The 17,518-nt window shown below is 42.8% G+C and overlaps 1 protein-coding gene across 1 annotated transcript in view; it reads left to right on the top strand.

Annotated features, from left to right (window-relative positions):
- The window catches only part of SMOC2 (SPARC related modular calcium binding 2), a 441,990-nt gene that overhangs the window by 10,171 nt on the left and 414,301 nt on the right, over positions 1-17,518 (top strand). The window lies entirely within an intron of this gene.

Here is a 17,518-nt window from a genome sequence, read left to right as displayed (position 1 = left end):
CTCAGCTGTGTTGGGCAATGCAATGGGATATTTTTATGTACCGCCGGTGGGTTCCAGGGAGCCACCCATGCTGTCGGTCCACAGGGACTTGTAAATGCATCTGTTTCCACTTCTAAAGAACCCCAGTCAGACTGGGGCATGCAGTGTGGGCCGAAGCCCACCTGTATTAAGCACGACATTACTACCTCAGCTGTGTTGGGTAATGCAATGGGATATTTTTATGTACCGCCGGTGGCTTCCTGGCACCCACCCATGCTGTGGGTCCACAGAGAATTATAAATGCATCTGTTTCCACTTCTAAAGAACCCCAGTCAGACTGGGGCATGCAGTGTGGGCCGAAGCCCACCTGTATTAAGCACGACATTACTACCTCAGCTGTGTTGGGCAATGCAATGGGATATTTTTATGTACCGCCGGTGGGCTCCAGGGAGCCACCCATGCTGTGGGTCCACAGAGAATTATAAATGCATCTGTTTCCACTTCTAAAGAACCCCAGTCAGACTGGGGCATGCAGTGTGGGCCGAAGCCCACCTGTATTAAGCACAACATTACTACCTCAGCTGTGTTGGGTAATGCAATGGGATATTTTTATGTACCACCGGTGGCTTCCTGGCACCCACCCATGCTGTGGGTCCACAGAGAATTATAAATGCATCTGTTTCCACTTCTAAAGAACCCCAGTCTGACTGGGGCATGCAGTGTGGGCCGAAGCCCACCTGCATTAAGCACAACATTACTACCTCAGCTGTGTTGGGCAATGCAATGGGATATTTTTATGTACCGCCGGTGGGTTCCAGGGAGCCACCCATGCTGTCGGTCCACAGGGACTTCACAATAGGGAGTTGTACCTGCCTGTGTCTATGAATTAAAAACCGCGGTCTGACTGGGGCATGCAGACACCTTGACAGAATGAATAGTGTGTGGCACATAGGTTCCCCATTGCTATGCCCACGTGTGCAGCTCCTGATGGCGGTGGCACAGGATTATATTTCTCATTGCTTCTGTACAGCATTGTGGGCTATCGCCCCGCCCCTTTTAAAGAGGGTCGCTGCCTAGCCGTGCCAACCCTCTGCAGTGTGTGCCTGCGGTTCCTCGTCATGGCAGACGCACTTATAAATAGACATGAGGGTGGTGTGGCATGAGGGCAGCTGAAGGCTGCGCAGGGACACTTTTGTGTGCGCTGTGGACACTGGGTCGTGCGGGGGGGGGTTGGGCAGCATGTAACCCAGGAGAAGTGGCAGCGGAGTGTCATGCAGGCAGTGATTGTGCTTTGTTGGAGGTAGTGTGGTGCTTAGCTAAGGTATGCATTGCTAATGAGGGCTTTTCAGAAGTAAAAGTTGTTGGGAGGGGGGGGGGCCCACTCTTGCCGGTATTGTGGCTTAATAGTGGGACCTGTGAACTTGAGATGCAGCCCAACATGTAGCCCCTCGCCTGCCCTATCCGTTGCTGTGTCGTTCCCATCACTTTCTTGAATTGCCCAGATTTTCACACATGAAAACCTTAGCGAGCATCGGCGAAATACAAAAATGCTCGGGTCGCCCATTGACTTCAATGGGGTTCGTTACTCGAAACGAACCCTCGAGCAACGCGATAATTTCGTCCCGAGTAACGAGCACCCGAGCATTTTGGTGCTCGCTCATCTCTAGAACTGTTAGAAGATTTCTGTGACATATTTTGAGGCTAGAAAGCAGCCTGTAAGGAAAAACCTTTTTTTGTGCCAACCCACACTGACCACTAATGGTAACATCTATGGACCAAAAAAAATACCTGATCGCTCTATTGACTTCTGATCAGTGTTGAATTCCAGCTGTTTGAGAAAGATGCTGCTTTCTGGCCTCGAAACGCACCATATGCTGGCATCAAATAAAGTTGTCACAGTTCCTCAACTCCAAATCTACTTTTTAAGAGGTTTTGCACCAAAGTCCTAAGCTTTGCTGCACCTACGCTCCAGGTAGTTGCAGCAAAGCTCTCCATACACATATTGCACAGCCAAAGATCGTAGTGTCACCCTGCCAGCTTGGTAAGTAATAGAAGTCATCATGGTTACATTGTGAATTGCAAGTTACTGCAACTATAACCTAACATAATGTTACAAGAATTCCAGCAGGTTTGGATTTCCTGCAACTGCCAGATCGCAGCAATTGCAAGTCACAAGGAGAGCACCTTCATTTGCATTATTTGAGATGCAGGCAGGCGACACAGAGATCTTTGGCTGTGTGTCGCGGTCAAAGTCGCCATTTAGCCCTCACTTAATGCAGTGAAATGCTTTTTATTTGTGGAAATGGTTAAAATGATTATAGTGAATGAAACGAATTGATTAGTTACAACAAATGCTGCTAGATTTACAATTCAGATTAAGATGTTTTATGGCTCTTTCATACATACATGTGCAATATACAGTGAATAAAACCCATTGATTTCAATAGGTTTATTCACATATGTGTATTTTGTGTACACATTTTTGGCTGTGCAAAAATGATGCATGAAACACTGGAGATGCATGAAACACTGCTTAATTGCGTTGGAAAGAGAACAAATCTGGAACTAATTAGCCATTTCAATCGGTACGTTTGTTTGATACTCGCAAATTATCATGCCCTGCGGGGAAAAAAATGACAGGCCTCGTTAACAAGGGCGACAAAGTCACGCAAAATTTTTCGCGTTGCTACAATGCTATAAATCGCAAGTATGTGAAGCCCATGCTTTCCTATAGGTTACTTCACACATGTGATCTTTTGTAACATGCAACAACCCGACACAAAAACTTTGTGGGTCCGGTGATATGCCCGCGACTTGTGAGGTTTTGTAGCCCATGTTTCCCTATGGAGCCTTCTTCCGTGTTGCATCGTATCGCACGAAAACGTGATTTGCGTGCGGTGCAATGTAACTTGAAATCCTACTGTCAAGTTTATAATCAAAGCCCTAGCTGCAGGAAAAAATAAAAAAAAACAGTATACATTACCTTAGAAGCACTGTCAGCCCTGCCGCGTCTTCTCCCCAGGTCCCGGCACTGCTTCTCTTCATCATCTTCTGGCCGGGGATTGAAAAATCCCCGCCTCCTGGAAGCACTGTCTGTGATTGGCTGATGCTTAGCCAATCAGAGCCAGTGCTCGATGGACCAATCACAGCCATTCATCGAGTGCTGGCTCTGATTGACTAAATCACAGAAGATCCCTTAAAACTATAATATTTTATTACTTTTACTTTAAAAAACACACTTTGGGCTCAAGACACTCATCCACTGATGGGAAAATAAGACAAAGACAAAACAACAATGAACAGAACACACGTGCTGGTATAGGTCACGGTGTTACCACATAAAGGAAGTGTGATTTTAGACTCAGTTTGTACGTCTCAGGTATGGCTACGCAGTTTTTGTGCCATAGGAACTTCCCATTAGAGGGACAATATATACATGGGGGGATAGGGCGTTGTCAATCTTCCCCAGTTGTGTCTCCCATATATCTGAGATTTTGTAGTGTAATAGGTTAGAATCACCCCTCAGTATGAGATATTGTCCCAATTTAGTGTTTTCATTCACTGGTTTGGTTGATAGTAGAGATGAGCGAACATGCTCGGCCACGCCCCTTTTTCGCCTGAATACCGCGATTTCCGAGTACTTCCGTACTCGGGCGAAAGAATTCGGGGGGCGCCGTGGTGGCACGGGGGGTAGCAGTGGGGAGTGAGGGGGAGAGGGAGAGAGAGAGGGCTCCCCCCTGTTCCCCGCTGCTACCCCCCGCACCGCCACGCCTCTCCCCACCCCCCGGCGCCCCCCGAATCTTTTCACCCGAGTACTGAAGTACTCGAAAATGGCGGTACTCGGGTGCGTAAGTACTCGAAACGAGTACGTTCGCTCATCTCTAGTTGATAGACTTGACCAACCATCTTCTAATAATCATATATAATTAGCCAAAAAATTCTAGATCTTAGTGAGTTGATGTAATCGCTGACTGAATCGAGATATTCAGTGATTGATTCAAAATTAATGGTTCAATGCATTTCAGTCGGACCCACGACTTTTCAAGAACCGGGTGGTCAATTGTTTAGAATACATATGTCCATCAATGTGGAAGGTTTGACAGATATATGAATCAATGTAGATATATCTCGGTAGTTAGTTGTTTATGCGAGAGAATAATTGCTGGTGTATCTTGATTTTTAATAGTTGCAAAAGAATTTTCTGGGACGGCTCAAGATAGATTTTATAGGAGTCCCAAATAATTCTGATATTGGCTCTCCTGATTGGCAGGTGTAAATTTGGTATTTATACACCGCCTGTTAGCAGCTACCATTGGTGTGTAGCTACCATTGGTCTACCCGATTTGATAGTATCGGTAACGTAGAGATGGTTTATTATTCTATAACACCATTCTCCTGCTGTATAGACCAGTGTCTCAGCGCTCAGAGAAAAAGATAAGGATTAGGGGAACGATACCCCTCAGGTTAAATCTAGATCTGCAAAGAGGTCAGCAGATTTGCTAGTTTAACTCACTAGGCCTGCAGCCAGATGCTAGTGACCCAGTTTACTGACTGTCTAGACTAAGTAAGTAAAGGAGGAGACAATACCCCTCCACTTAAATCTAGATCTGAAGAAAGGGCAGCAAACTTGTTAGTATAGCTAACTGAACCCTTGGTCAAATAGTCTTGACTCAGTTAAGTAGCTGTCTACACTGCATTAAAGCGCTGGATGGAGAGCAATTTTCTTTAGGCTAAATTAGATAGAGGTTGGTGTAGCCTCCTGCCCTGATGGTGGGTACCTACTTGTTAGCTATACTAACAAGTTTGCTGACCTTTCTGCAGATCTAGATTTAAGTGGAGGGGTATTGTCTCCTCCTTTACTTACTTAGTCTAGACAGTCAGTAAACTGGGTCACTAGCATCTGACTGCAGGTCTAGTGAGTTAAACTAGCAAATCTGCTGACCTCTTTGCAGATCTAGATTTAACCTGAGGGGTATCGTTCCCCTAATCCTTATCTTTTTCTCTGAGCGCTGAGACACTGGTCTATACAGCAGGAGAATGGTGTTATAGAATAATAAACCATCTCTACGTTACCGATACTATCAAATCGGGTAGACCAATGGTAGCTACACACCAATGGTAGCTGCTAAGAGGCGGTGTATAAATACCAAATTTACACCTGCCAATCAGGAGAGCCAATATCAGAATTATTTGGGACTCCTATAAAATCTATCTTGAGCCGTCCCAGAAAATTCTTTTGCAACTATTAAAAATCAAGATATACCAGCAATTATTCTCTCGCATAAACAACTAACTACCGAGATATATCTACATTGATTCATATATCTGTCAAACCCTCCACATTGATGGACATATGTATTCTAAACAATTGACCACCCAGTTTTTGAAAAGTCGTGGGTCCGACTGAAATGCATTGAACCATTCATTTTGAATCAATTACTGAATATCTCAATTCAGTCATCAACTCACTAAGATCTAGAATTTTTTGGCTAATTATATATGAATATTAGAAGATGGTTGGTCAAGTCTATCAACCAAACCAGTGAATGAAAACACTAAATTGGGACAATATCTCATACTGAGGGGTGATTCTAACCTATTACACTACAAAATCTCAGATATATGGGAGACACAACTGGGGAAGATTGACAACGCCCTATCCCCCCATGTATATATTGTCCCTCTAATGGGAAGTTCCTATGGCACAAAAACTGCGTAGCCATACCTGAGACGTACAAACTGAGTCTAAAATCACACTTCCTTTATGTGGTAACACCGTGACCTATACCAGCACGTGTGTTCTGTTCATTGTTGTTTTGTCTTTGTCTTATTTTCTCATCAGTGGATGAGTGTCTTGAGCCCAAAGTGTGTTTTTTAAAGTAAAAGTAATAAAATATTATAGTTTTAAGGGATCTTCTGTGATTTGGGCATTTTATAAATTAGTTCCCTCTGCCTCTGTGATTCTCTGATTGACTAAGTATCAGCCTATCATAGCCAGCGCTTTCAGGAGGTGGGGATTTTTCAATCCCTGGTCATAAGAGAAGAAGACGACCCGAAGACGACCCGAGGAGAATCTTCAGCACAGCCATGGACAGCGCTTCTAGGCGATGTATACTTTTTTTTTCTTTAGCTACGGCTTATTTTCTGGATAGGGCTTATATTTCAAGCCCCCCTGCCCTGGAAATCCTTGCATGTGGTGCTACAAAGTCGCGTGACTTTGTAGCACCACATGTGACTTTGTAGCGCTACAAAGTCGCGGTATCACCGTGAGAAACCGCAGTGATATTGCATGGGCCAGCAACGCAATATCGCTGCGATTTTCCTGCGGCGATGCCGTGTCGCCCATGTGAACGAGGCCTTGAAGGGGTTGTCCCGCGAAAGCAAGTGGGTCTATACACTTCTGTATGGCCATATTAATGCACTTTGTAATGTACATTGTGCATTAATTATGAGCCATACAGAAGTTATAAGAAGTTATTCACTTACCTGTTCCGTTGCTAGCGTCCTCGTCTCCATGGTGCCGTCTAATTTTCAGCGTCTAATCGCTAGATTAGACGCGCTTGCGCAGTCCGGGTCTTCTTCTTTTCTGAATGGGGCCGCTCGTGCCGGAGAGCGGCTCCTTGTAGCTCCGCCCCGTCACGTGCCGATTCCAGCCAATCAGGAGGCTGGAATCGGCAATGGACCGCACAGAAGAGCTGCGGTCCACCGAGGGAGAAGATCCCGGTGGCCATCTTCAACCGGTAAGTAAGAAGTCACTGGAGCGCGGGGATTCAGGTAAGCACTGTGCGGTTTTCTTGTTTAACCCCTGCATCGGGGTTGTCTCGCGCCGAACGGGGGGGGGGGGGGGGGTTGAAAAAAAAAAAAAAAAACCGTTTCGGCGCGGGACAACCCCTTTAAGTACACAAAAAAAGCCTCATTCATAGTGCAAAAATAATCTGTTAAGGCGTATGCAATTGTGCTTACGCCCATATGAAGCGGGATTAAAGAGGACCTGTTATGCACTTTAATGCATACATCCACTGATTCCTCTCGTGTTTGTTTTAGCCGCCATTACTATGTCCGATACTATTCCATTGTCAATTTCCCACTGCCATTGACACTGGATACCACCCACTTGACAGTGCACTAGTATCAGGTTTCAAAAATGATAATGATCCAAACATTACAGGAAAACAAGGGAGGAGAGGAGTAGACACTACAACAAAAAAATACTCAAGGAATTAGTGGGGACACAGCGGTAAACATGCAACTGGTCCCACTTTTCAGAGACCACGACAGGTTCTCACACATCCTCTTGCATACATATGTGCGCACTTGCGAACCCCCATAGACTCTAATGAGGACCTTTGGTGCGCAAATGTGCTAAAAAAAAAGAGCTTGTCATAAATCAATGCCATGAAATCAATGGGTTTTATTGGCTGTGCACTGCGCGTGCAAAAATTGCCTGTGCAAATATACCCATGTGTGGGAGGCCTTAGGGTATATTTCCCTGTGAATCATGGCCCGATATCACGCTCGCCAACATGCGATATCCGCAGGGATGCAAGGTGTTTTATATCAAAACCGCCTCGCATCGCAATTCTCCCCTACGCTGACAGCCGCAGCAGAGATTGCGGTCTTTCTCTCATTGGCTTCAATGGGAAAACCTCACATCGCGTTGCGTGCACCTAGCCAACACGCCCAAAAATAGGATGCGTCATGATTCGTTTCCTGTATCGCTAGCTCTTGTGTATTACAATTACGCAAGATTTGTGCGTTGCGAGATGCTCAAATCTCGCATAAATATAAACGACAATATAAACACCATTCTTTTGACAAATCTTGCGCCATTTTCTTGGCCGTGTGAAAACGGCCTAAGCCTTGTAAAGTATTCTAGTAAACTGAGAACTGAGACTTAAAGTAATTGAGAGAGACAGCACAATTGTTTTAAATGCGACAAAACTTCCTCACCTGGCGACATACATTTAGGGTAAATTCACTTGTGATATACTTTTTGCAGAAGATTCTGCAATTGTTCCATTCGCCTGGCCTGGCCTTGCAGAAAACCGAGTGTTCGCTGTGAAAACTGCCCACTTTAGATAATGGAATGGATTTTCATTCGTACAAGTTTTTGCAACAAATCTGCCATTGTAAATATCCTTGTAAATTCTAAGACAATCTCTCTCCTCTGCTGTCCACTATCTACCATATACAGTCCAGAAGATACTAATTAGAGTTTACAAAGCAACTGAAAAAAAAATCATCAAAAAATTTCCATGGCGTTTTTCCCCCCGTGATCTTAGTGAACGCCATTGATTTCCTTAAAATGTGCAGCAATGCCTCTTTCCCTGTGTGTTCTGCAATGTCATATTATGCAAAAGAGTGATCATCCTAAATAGTCGCCTGTGAAGCGTTCTTGCGTGTCACTTGCACTGTGAGATTTCAGTCTTTCCATGTGTACAGCGCACTTTAATAAGCATGGAAAGAACATCCTAAGTGGCCATTATATTTATAAACTAGCACAGTATGGTGACAGTTTTAGTCAATGTACTTTATTCCAGGGTGGGTCATATCTGTGTCACAGTCTGAGGTTTACAGCTAATAACCTATCCTTTTCTTTAGTTTTGCTTCTCCAGTATTTGCATAACAATAATTGATACAATATGTCTTCCTCTAAACATTGAAAATGTAACTTGTACAAATGGTTATTGAAATAGAACCGTCTTCTGTGTATGTGCTGTATCAGGACTTGGCTTGCAGCCGTCTTGTAGTTTTCTCCTTTGCAACTGGAAAATTTTAACTCATTATCCAGATTTCAGATATATGTGATCTACTCATGCTTTGGGAAGTAGTCTTCAGTAGCATTCATACATGATGCTATCATCAGTCTATATACGCTTCTAAATACTCACCAGACAATGAAACGGCCTCTTCCTGCTACAACTGTGCTGCTTTGGCATTGTGAAAGTACTGACTTATATTTTATGCAGTAGTGTCATGCGTACAATATTTGTGCCATGTGCATAACAAGAAATATGTGAGTAAAAGACGCATTGTGGTTACATTTTACTAACAGAGTCCCAGACGCTGATCATGCAGCCTAGTCATAATCAACCTTTGTAATGTTTTACTAAGATAGAATTATCACGCATGCTGTAGACTTTGAATTGTTGACTATGGAGGATGCCACACTATACAACCTCTTGTATTGTAGCAATAAAACAAAAGAGCTTGGAAACATTACTTAGGCCTTAGTCACATGGGCGTAAATACGCGCGTATATACTCGCGTATATACGCGCGTAAAAAAAACGCGTGACCATGTCCATTGCCACCAATATGTTCTATCTTTTGTAGGTGCGTTTTTACGCGCGTATTTACGCCCGTGTGACTAAGGCCTAAGTGTTTTTATTGGGCTCTTCTCCGATGAATCATATATATATATATATATATATATATATATATATATATATATATATATATATATACGGTATATATATATATATATAGATATATATATATATAGATATATATATATATATATATATATATATATATATATTTAGATGTACCTGATTGATAAGGCTATGATACCCCTTGAGGAGCATGTAAATTAAGTGGTCACTTTAACATACAGGATTAATTGAATCAGAGCTTTTGCACTAGGCGCCACCATTTTAATACTCTGCCTTTAACCCTGCTTTTGGATTGGAACACAGCTAACACACTCCAAGCATGCTTTGTGGAAAGTGCTCCAGAGATGCTTCTTGGAATGATGAACAGGCAGACCATATCTTCTTTCTCCCCGATCATGTTCAGAGTGCAATGATGAATATGCCCCTAGTAGACGGCATTGGAAGCAGCCTAGCTGGCTTCACTCCCATTGCTTCCAACACCAGGGTTGGCCATGGAAGTGTGATAGCCACTTTAGCATTCATTGTTTTCAATACTAGTAAAGCTAGCTGGGCCACTTCCAGTGCCATCTACTATGATGCATGTCCAGCCCGCTGCATTGACAGCTGGCCAGGTAATCACTGGGGCTCCCCTGCAGAAGGTCCCCAGCTATTAACGGTTGATGACCTAAACTGAAATTAGGCCCTCAATAGTTTTTGCAGAGAAAATCCCTTTCATTTTTTATTCAAAGTGATAAGGATAAAACCAAGGTATATAGGTCTCCTTCATTCATTCTGAATGGGCTTGGTGTTTCTGTTTTGCCTCATAGACTGCTATCTCTAAAAGGTCTATCCAGTTCACCACATCCGGTGCATGAACTTTACCTCAACTTGATGCGAACATGTAGTAGAAAGACGGGTATCTAGCACACGGTCACGGCCAAGTATGAGGACTATTTCAGAACCTAATATTACCAACATTACTATGTAACAAGAAGACTATGCTCCAACACACCGCCTACATTTTCCGAAATGTTCTTACTCATAGCAAGTATGGAATTCTTCTTAAGGGGTGTGGAGGGGTGTTCCTGTTTTACTTTATAGACTTCCATCTCGGCATGGGATGCATGATTCTAATTGCAATTTCAGTTCTTGTGGAAATATTTAAAGCTGCTACATTTATCAGTTTCCCACAAATACCTCGCAAATGCTTGCAGCCACATCACATTGACCTCAAAGGAAAAGAAAGTGCATTTATTTTAATTACTGCAATGCCGTAGAGCAGTATTCTCCGCAACACCCTCGCTTACCTTGCCTAGGGCTCTATTGGTCGTGAAGCCTCGCTGATTCTTAGAAAACACCAAAACTGTAACTAAAGGTTTCTGGCAGCTTCCTGTGCTGACTATATTCCCATTCTCCTGAAAGAGTATAAGAAACACAGTTCCAAGAAGCCTTGGCCACTGTTTTCTGCAGAATGATTTATGATTGTGAAATCTTTGGCTGTATTTAGTTTAGTCTCCTGCAACATCTCAGTCTCTTGTGCCTGTACACCCGGCCTGCGGAAATAGAAGCAGATGCTAAAACCACTGATCAGTATTTGCCCAATAAAAAATAATACAGATCCAGAGGCAAATATGAAAAATATTTAGTGTGGTGCATACTTGAAAAATGGCCATAATAAACACAGCCATGTGTTCATCCACATACATCCATATTAGCTCGGTATTACGGTCCCCTCAACAGAGACCTTTTGTGGAACAAAAATACGCTAGTCTGAAAGTGAACTAATTGTGCAATTGATATAATGATCAGACACCTTCGAAAGAAATGTTAACCGTTTCCAATCCACTGTCTGACGTCTAAAGACATTATGATTTAAGGCTGTACAGCTCCAATATTGGAAGACATCCGTCAGGGTTCTCTTACTGTATATTGCCAGCCTCTCTGCTGTCGGAGCCTATCCAACGTCTCACCTCATGCAGTACTGGCTTTAGCCAGCATATAGCACCATTGTATAACGGCAGAAAAAAAGTAAGCCCCCCCAGGAGAACCTGAATACAAATATGATTGGAAAGGGTTAATAGGCCCCAATCAGAAGAAGAGGATGCCAGAATACAGCCCTAGATCATAAATTAATCCCCCTTTTACACGGGACGATTCTCATTTGACCAAGCGCACGAGCAAGTGATGTCACAGCTAATTCGTTTGCAGTTGTTCACGCTCGTGCAGAATGTTTAGACAGGCAGATCATCGGTGAGAATTGCTTACTTTTTGCTCAGCACTTCACATTCGTATGTGAGCGGGGAATGTTTAGATGTAGCGAGAAGTGAGCGAGCTGCCGATGATTTTTTGGCCAGCTGAAACTGAGCAACAAACGAATAGTGCCCGATGGCTCATATTTAGACGTAATGATTATCATCCACTTTCGTTCGCTTGAGTGAATTTTGAGCGACAATTAATACGTGTAAATGCGGGCGGCCGAAATTCCACCTCCATTCACAGAACGACTATCGCTTTTGTGTGAAAGCCTAGGAGCAATATACGGTAAGACAGCTGTGGCTGTCTTACCGTATATCATACAAGTTGGACAGAATGTTTTCTCACAAAACTACATATCAGTCTGCTCAGCTCCTCCAGCTTTATACCAACAGCCTGCAGAATAAACTGCATGTTCAATGTGCTAGATTCCCTCTAACATCATCTTTTTTTTGTTAGTCATTAGAAGGTATCAAATCTACACGTTTATTGTGTTTATCTTACTCAGAGCAGAAACAATTTGACTCGCACAATAAAATTTTAATGAAACCTAATCTCCAAAAACCCCACTAGACAATCACTGAAAAAATATAGCATTATCTCTCATGACTTCTTTTATATTTTACATACAGTACAAGATCTCTTTTGCCACACACCATAGTATTGGAATGCTCTACCTCATACCATTGCAACTGCTTCTTGCTATGCTATCCTTATAGGCTAATGCTAATTCAAGCTTACATATGGAAGGCATTATGACCTCTATGTATACATACTGTATATATAGTGTGTGTATATGTATATATATTTATAGTGAAACTAGGGTTATAGGCCGCCTGCATACGGCCAGGTCGGATCCCGCTCTGAGAATTCTCGCAGCGGGATGCGACCCATGCCCCGGTATTGACTCTATACTCACCCGTCCAGCGTCTTCTCTCTCCGCACTGCGATGTGCCAGCTGGTGCACAGCCCCACAGGGGCAGTGCAGAGCCTGCGCGTCACCAGTGGCATTTCTGTGCAGGCCTCTACGAGGCTCACACAGAAATAGCACGTGCAGCGCTTTGCTTACCACGCAAGTTTTCACGCGGTCAGATTGCGTCTGTCTGCATAGGATTACGTTATCTAATGCAATCCTATGGCAGTGGGCATGGGCGGAAATTCTGCGGGGATTTCCGCCTGTGTGCAGGAGGCCTAAGTCACTTCTCAGGCTTGCTCTTTTCACCACTCTCAGGAACACACTTTAACACTCAGAACTTCTTTAAGTCTGCCAGTTTTATTAATCTCAACAGTTCACAGTAATTATTCTCAACAGTTCACACTGTACATAATCAGTACACAAAATAAACGCTGATCTTCTGGATACTCGCTAAGCATAAGCTTTGACCCTCTCTTTTTGATCTGATGCCATAACTCATTACCATATTATAAACACAGTCCATTTACCAACAGTCTCATTACAGTTCAGAGCGCTTCTCCTCCCATACCATTTGGGTTCACACCTGTCCTACCAAGAAGACTCAAGCTGACTGCTGAAGGAATCACCTCCCTTTTACGAAACCTCATGAGGTGGCACCTAAATAACAACATAAGGCACCCTTATCTTTCGAAACACTGTTAAAGAGACCTTTACTGGCCATATCTGACACTATTTTACCACATATTCCCCACACCTGATAAAAGCCATTGCATTTTGTTACTTGACACAACCTGCCAAGGTCAAGGATGCTGACTTGGGACAATTGTTTCCAAAGCACACCAACCATCTAACTTCTTTAAGATTATAGGACTTTGTACTCTCAACTACTTGTCCTGTATTGAACTTCCATGGCTCTACCTGGAACTCTTACCTTCTCCACCGTTTAGTGCCAACCACTTCATTTTTCATAAGACCCGGTACATCTTCTACAGTATTTTGCTTTCTCTTCTGCAGGTTGGAACAAACTCTGACTTACTTCTCTCACTTCCAACTGTTGACCTACATTTTCGGTAGCACCCAGGGACACCATACTTTTCTACCACCTGTAGCTGCATGAGTGCTATTACCTCATTGACCTCATTACATTTGACTTCTGCCTCAATAGAGGATACTTCGTTTGTCTCCCCTGAGGAACTACTACCTCAGCAACAGTAGGCAACACCTCCGGAGTTCCCTTTGTTAAAAATAGTGAACATGTGAGTTCACTGGATTTAGCCCGTCTCTCAACGCTCGCTGTGCTCAATGTAGTCAGCTACATGTGACTCTGCAGCTACATGCCTAGTCTTGTCAACTATCAATGGTTTTATAATACGCCTTTCAGGCATTTCCTGGTTATCTTTATCATCCATCTCACTTCCAAATTTGGCAAGTACTACAATCCATTCCATCCATGCTCATTCTCCAGGGCATAGTATTCAGCAATAATCATCTCACACACTTTTCTCTTACTTGTAGGTACAGAAGTCAACTGGTTGCTATTAGTGACACATCACTTTCACGCAAGACACTCACTGCAACAGCATCCATTGTGTTAACTTGGTATTAGCACTTTCAACACATAGGCCCCCACACTGGCATATTTGCACACGTATTAGTGTGCTCACAGTTTGCACGCATAAAATGCAGAGAGGCTCTATTTTTGTGCCCATTTGCGCACCTAGGGTCCTCATAGATGTCTATGGTGAGTGCGCAAATGCGTGTAGATGATACTGCACAAAAGTTATCATGTACACACCTACCTCGTATGGTGGTTTAGGCCTCATGTCCATGGCTGTGTCAGACTCCGCCAGCGGAATATCGCAGCGGAGTCCGACACGGCGCCCCACAAGGACCCCATACTCACCTCTCCGGATCCGCGGTGAGAGTCCCGTCCGGCGAGCCAGCACAAATGCGCAGTGCAGCGCATAATGTGCTGGCGGTTGGCGGTGACGCATATTTCCACGATACTTCTGCTGTACTCACAGCAGAAATATCGTGTCACGGATGGCTTCCGTTGACTACAATGGAAGCAAGCCACGCGTTTTTCCATGGCAACTCTTTCGGCCCCATGACTTTTAGCGCTCTCTTCCACCAACTTGCGATGTGTTTTTAACATTAGAAAGTCCAATTGACATTTGCGTTAAAAAAAACGCAGCGTTAAAAAAACGCAAGAGTGTGGGCGCCTTAGGTATAAGATGCTTATTTCTCTTAATAAGATCAGATACCACTGATTTCTCTTAATAAGATCAGATACCACTGCTGTTTGAACTGTTCTCCATTCTTTCCTTGCCTTGTCCTACTGCTCCCACGCTACCTTACCCGCACTCTCACCCTTCCTACCTTCCCTGCTCTCCCTCACCCTCCCTACCTTCACCGCCTCCCTCACCCTCCCTACCCTCTCGTAAGATACGTATTGTTTGATTTTGTATATTTATGAACATTTGAGTAGACATTGAATTGGGAAAAAAGTAATTATTTCCTAGTGAAATGTTAAGATAAAATACTAGTAAATTATAACTGTCATTTAATTTTTGCTGTTACATCACATTTTCTTTGAAAAGTCTACTCTTTAAAAGTAGAATGGCAAGTGTGTCTTACGGAAATATCTCTCTTTCGTTTCCTTATTCTTTGTGATTGTAAAATTTCAGATGAAGAGTTCAATTTGCAAGGCTAATCTATTTTCCTAAGAAATGGCTGAGGTCTCTATTGGCTTTTCTTCTAATTCTATAGGTGGTTCTGAATATGCTCCATCATCACCTAAGACATTTTCTGCCTGCTGATTTGAATGGTTTTAATGACTAGTGTGGAATTCTTCAGCGTCAGCCCAAAGTTGTGATAGTGGTGGTTGTTTATTGCAGTCAAACCACGCAAGATGATAGATGTATTCTTTATCACTGAAGTATCTGAGGAGTTTTCCTTGGGTCTACTCTCTGTGTAGGTCTTTGACTTATTGATAGAGTTATGTTTTCTCTCATTTGGCGAAATATTCTCTGATGGCAACTTATTAACTAGATGTGAAGTGTTGAGTGGGGAGCATTTACATGAAACGAGAAGCCAGCAATCCAGAGATAGTTTTTATGCTGACTGATAGCCAGGGAGAACGACAAGAGAACAAATGTGAGAGATTTCTTTTTGCATTTACACTGCACGATTATCGCTCAAATTTAAGCAATATCATTCCGTATAAATGGCCCACTGTAACAAGATAGATCTGACAAATCATTTATGTACATGCACATAAAAGGACAGAGCCAGTCTGATAAATTTGCTTTTAAAACAATCACAGAACAGGATGAGAGAGAGAAGTCCATAAAGGGAGTCTGTCAGCCGTCCAACTGCAGGCATCAAAATACACGTTCTACTGAATCTTTCCCCATAAAACTATATATCAATCTGCTCAGCTCCTCCTGCTCTATAACATGATGCCTGCAGTTTGGACAGTATGTTCCAACTGACAGATTCTCTTTAATTAGTCCACAAATAGGTATGTGTGTTTTATGACCTTTAAATGAATGTTTGCCCAGTCTTGGTGCCCTCACTCTTTCTAGGCCAGGGCTCTCAGATGTTATAGCCTACAATGTATGTGCAAAATATGCACATGTGAACAAACCCATTGAAATCAATGGGTTCTATTCCCTACATATTGTGCACGGAAAATGCTGCATAAATATGTTGTGTGACACTTGCCTAAGACTACTATCTTTATTTCGTAACTACTGGAGAGGAATATGAGGATTTAGTTTGATGAGTCCACTCTCTTTCCAGCAATCTCCGTATTCAGTCTTTCACTTCCTTATACAACGGCTTTGGTAGTGAATTACCGGATTTTCGTGCTGGTGTGTTATGTTTCAGATTTTATCTTCTGGTTAAGATTAGGAATTCATCCAATATCCCCAATCGCCTTAACAAAGCTAACTGACTTCTCAAATAACATCTGCTCTCCAAGTGCTTGTTCTTCTTCTTATAGGGACCTTTCACATAGGATGGAATTGTCCACAGGGCGCAGCGCACATGCGGATTTTATCAATCAGTGTGAATTTTGTTGCATTTTTGACTGCAGAATACATTTTGCAAAACGTCTTGTTGCATTTTTTATGCAGACCTTAGTTACATATTCTCTATGTTAGAAATCTGCAACAACAATTCTGCAAGACGTCCTTAATTCCACAACAGAAAGCTTTTCCTCTGCGGAATTTAATCTTGTGGCTTTAAAGTATAGAAGCGCGGATTTTAACAGTTTCGGAATTAAAGCCCCATAGGGAAAACATTGTGATGCAGAAATCTCTGCGTGGACTAATTCCGTTGTGTGTAAAGGTCCCTTAAGTAATTTAGGACAACAGGAGGAATCCATTTTTGACTACTAGACCTTTGTACATCTTCTGATATCACTGCGCTGTTTTCCTCACATTCTTTATTTACTTCTTCGCTTATATCATGTTATTTTCTCTGCAGCTGGATAGATCATACATAAAAAAATCCTTGTGGGTTTAACAGTCTTTTGAACAAGAATCTTCACCTTTCTTAATTTTCCTGGGGATAGTCATACAAGTGTGGGAAATGTTTGTAAACCCTCAGGGTGTTGGCTGGTAAGTCTCCTCCCTGGACAGGAACAGATGTTACACAAGATCTCATATATCCTAATAATTGTGTTACTTATCCTTACATTTCCAGTTCATGTATTATCTTTGTTAATAGTACAAAATCCACTAAATCATTTGCTTTTCACACATTTTCTTACTCAGACGGCTAGTCATAGTTTTGCAATTAGGGCTTGCAAAATCAGAATGTTCTTCAATAAACTCTTCACTGACATGGAAACCTATAACTGGATTATCTAAACAGCAAACCAACATAGGTACACGCGTTGTTAGACGTTTCCCATTTTGATTCTCAATTTTTAACTCTAATTCTTTGCCAGACATGGTCACTGGTTGACCCATCACATGTGACCCATGCTC

This window comes from Eleutherodactylus coqui, chromosome 3 (genome assembly GCF_035609145.1).
Source record: "Eleutherodactylus coqui strain aEleCoq1 chromosome 3, aEleCoq1.hap1, whole genome shotgun sequence".
In the NCBI taxonomy this organism is placed as follows: domain Eukaryota; kingdom Metazoa; phylum Chordata; class Amphibia; order Anura; family Eleutherodactylidae; genus Eleutherodactylus; species Eleutherodactylus coqui.
This window is presented reverse-complemented; position numbering and strand designations above follow the sequence as displayed.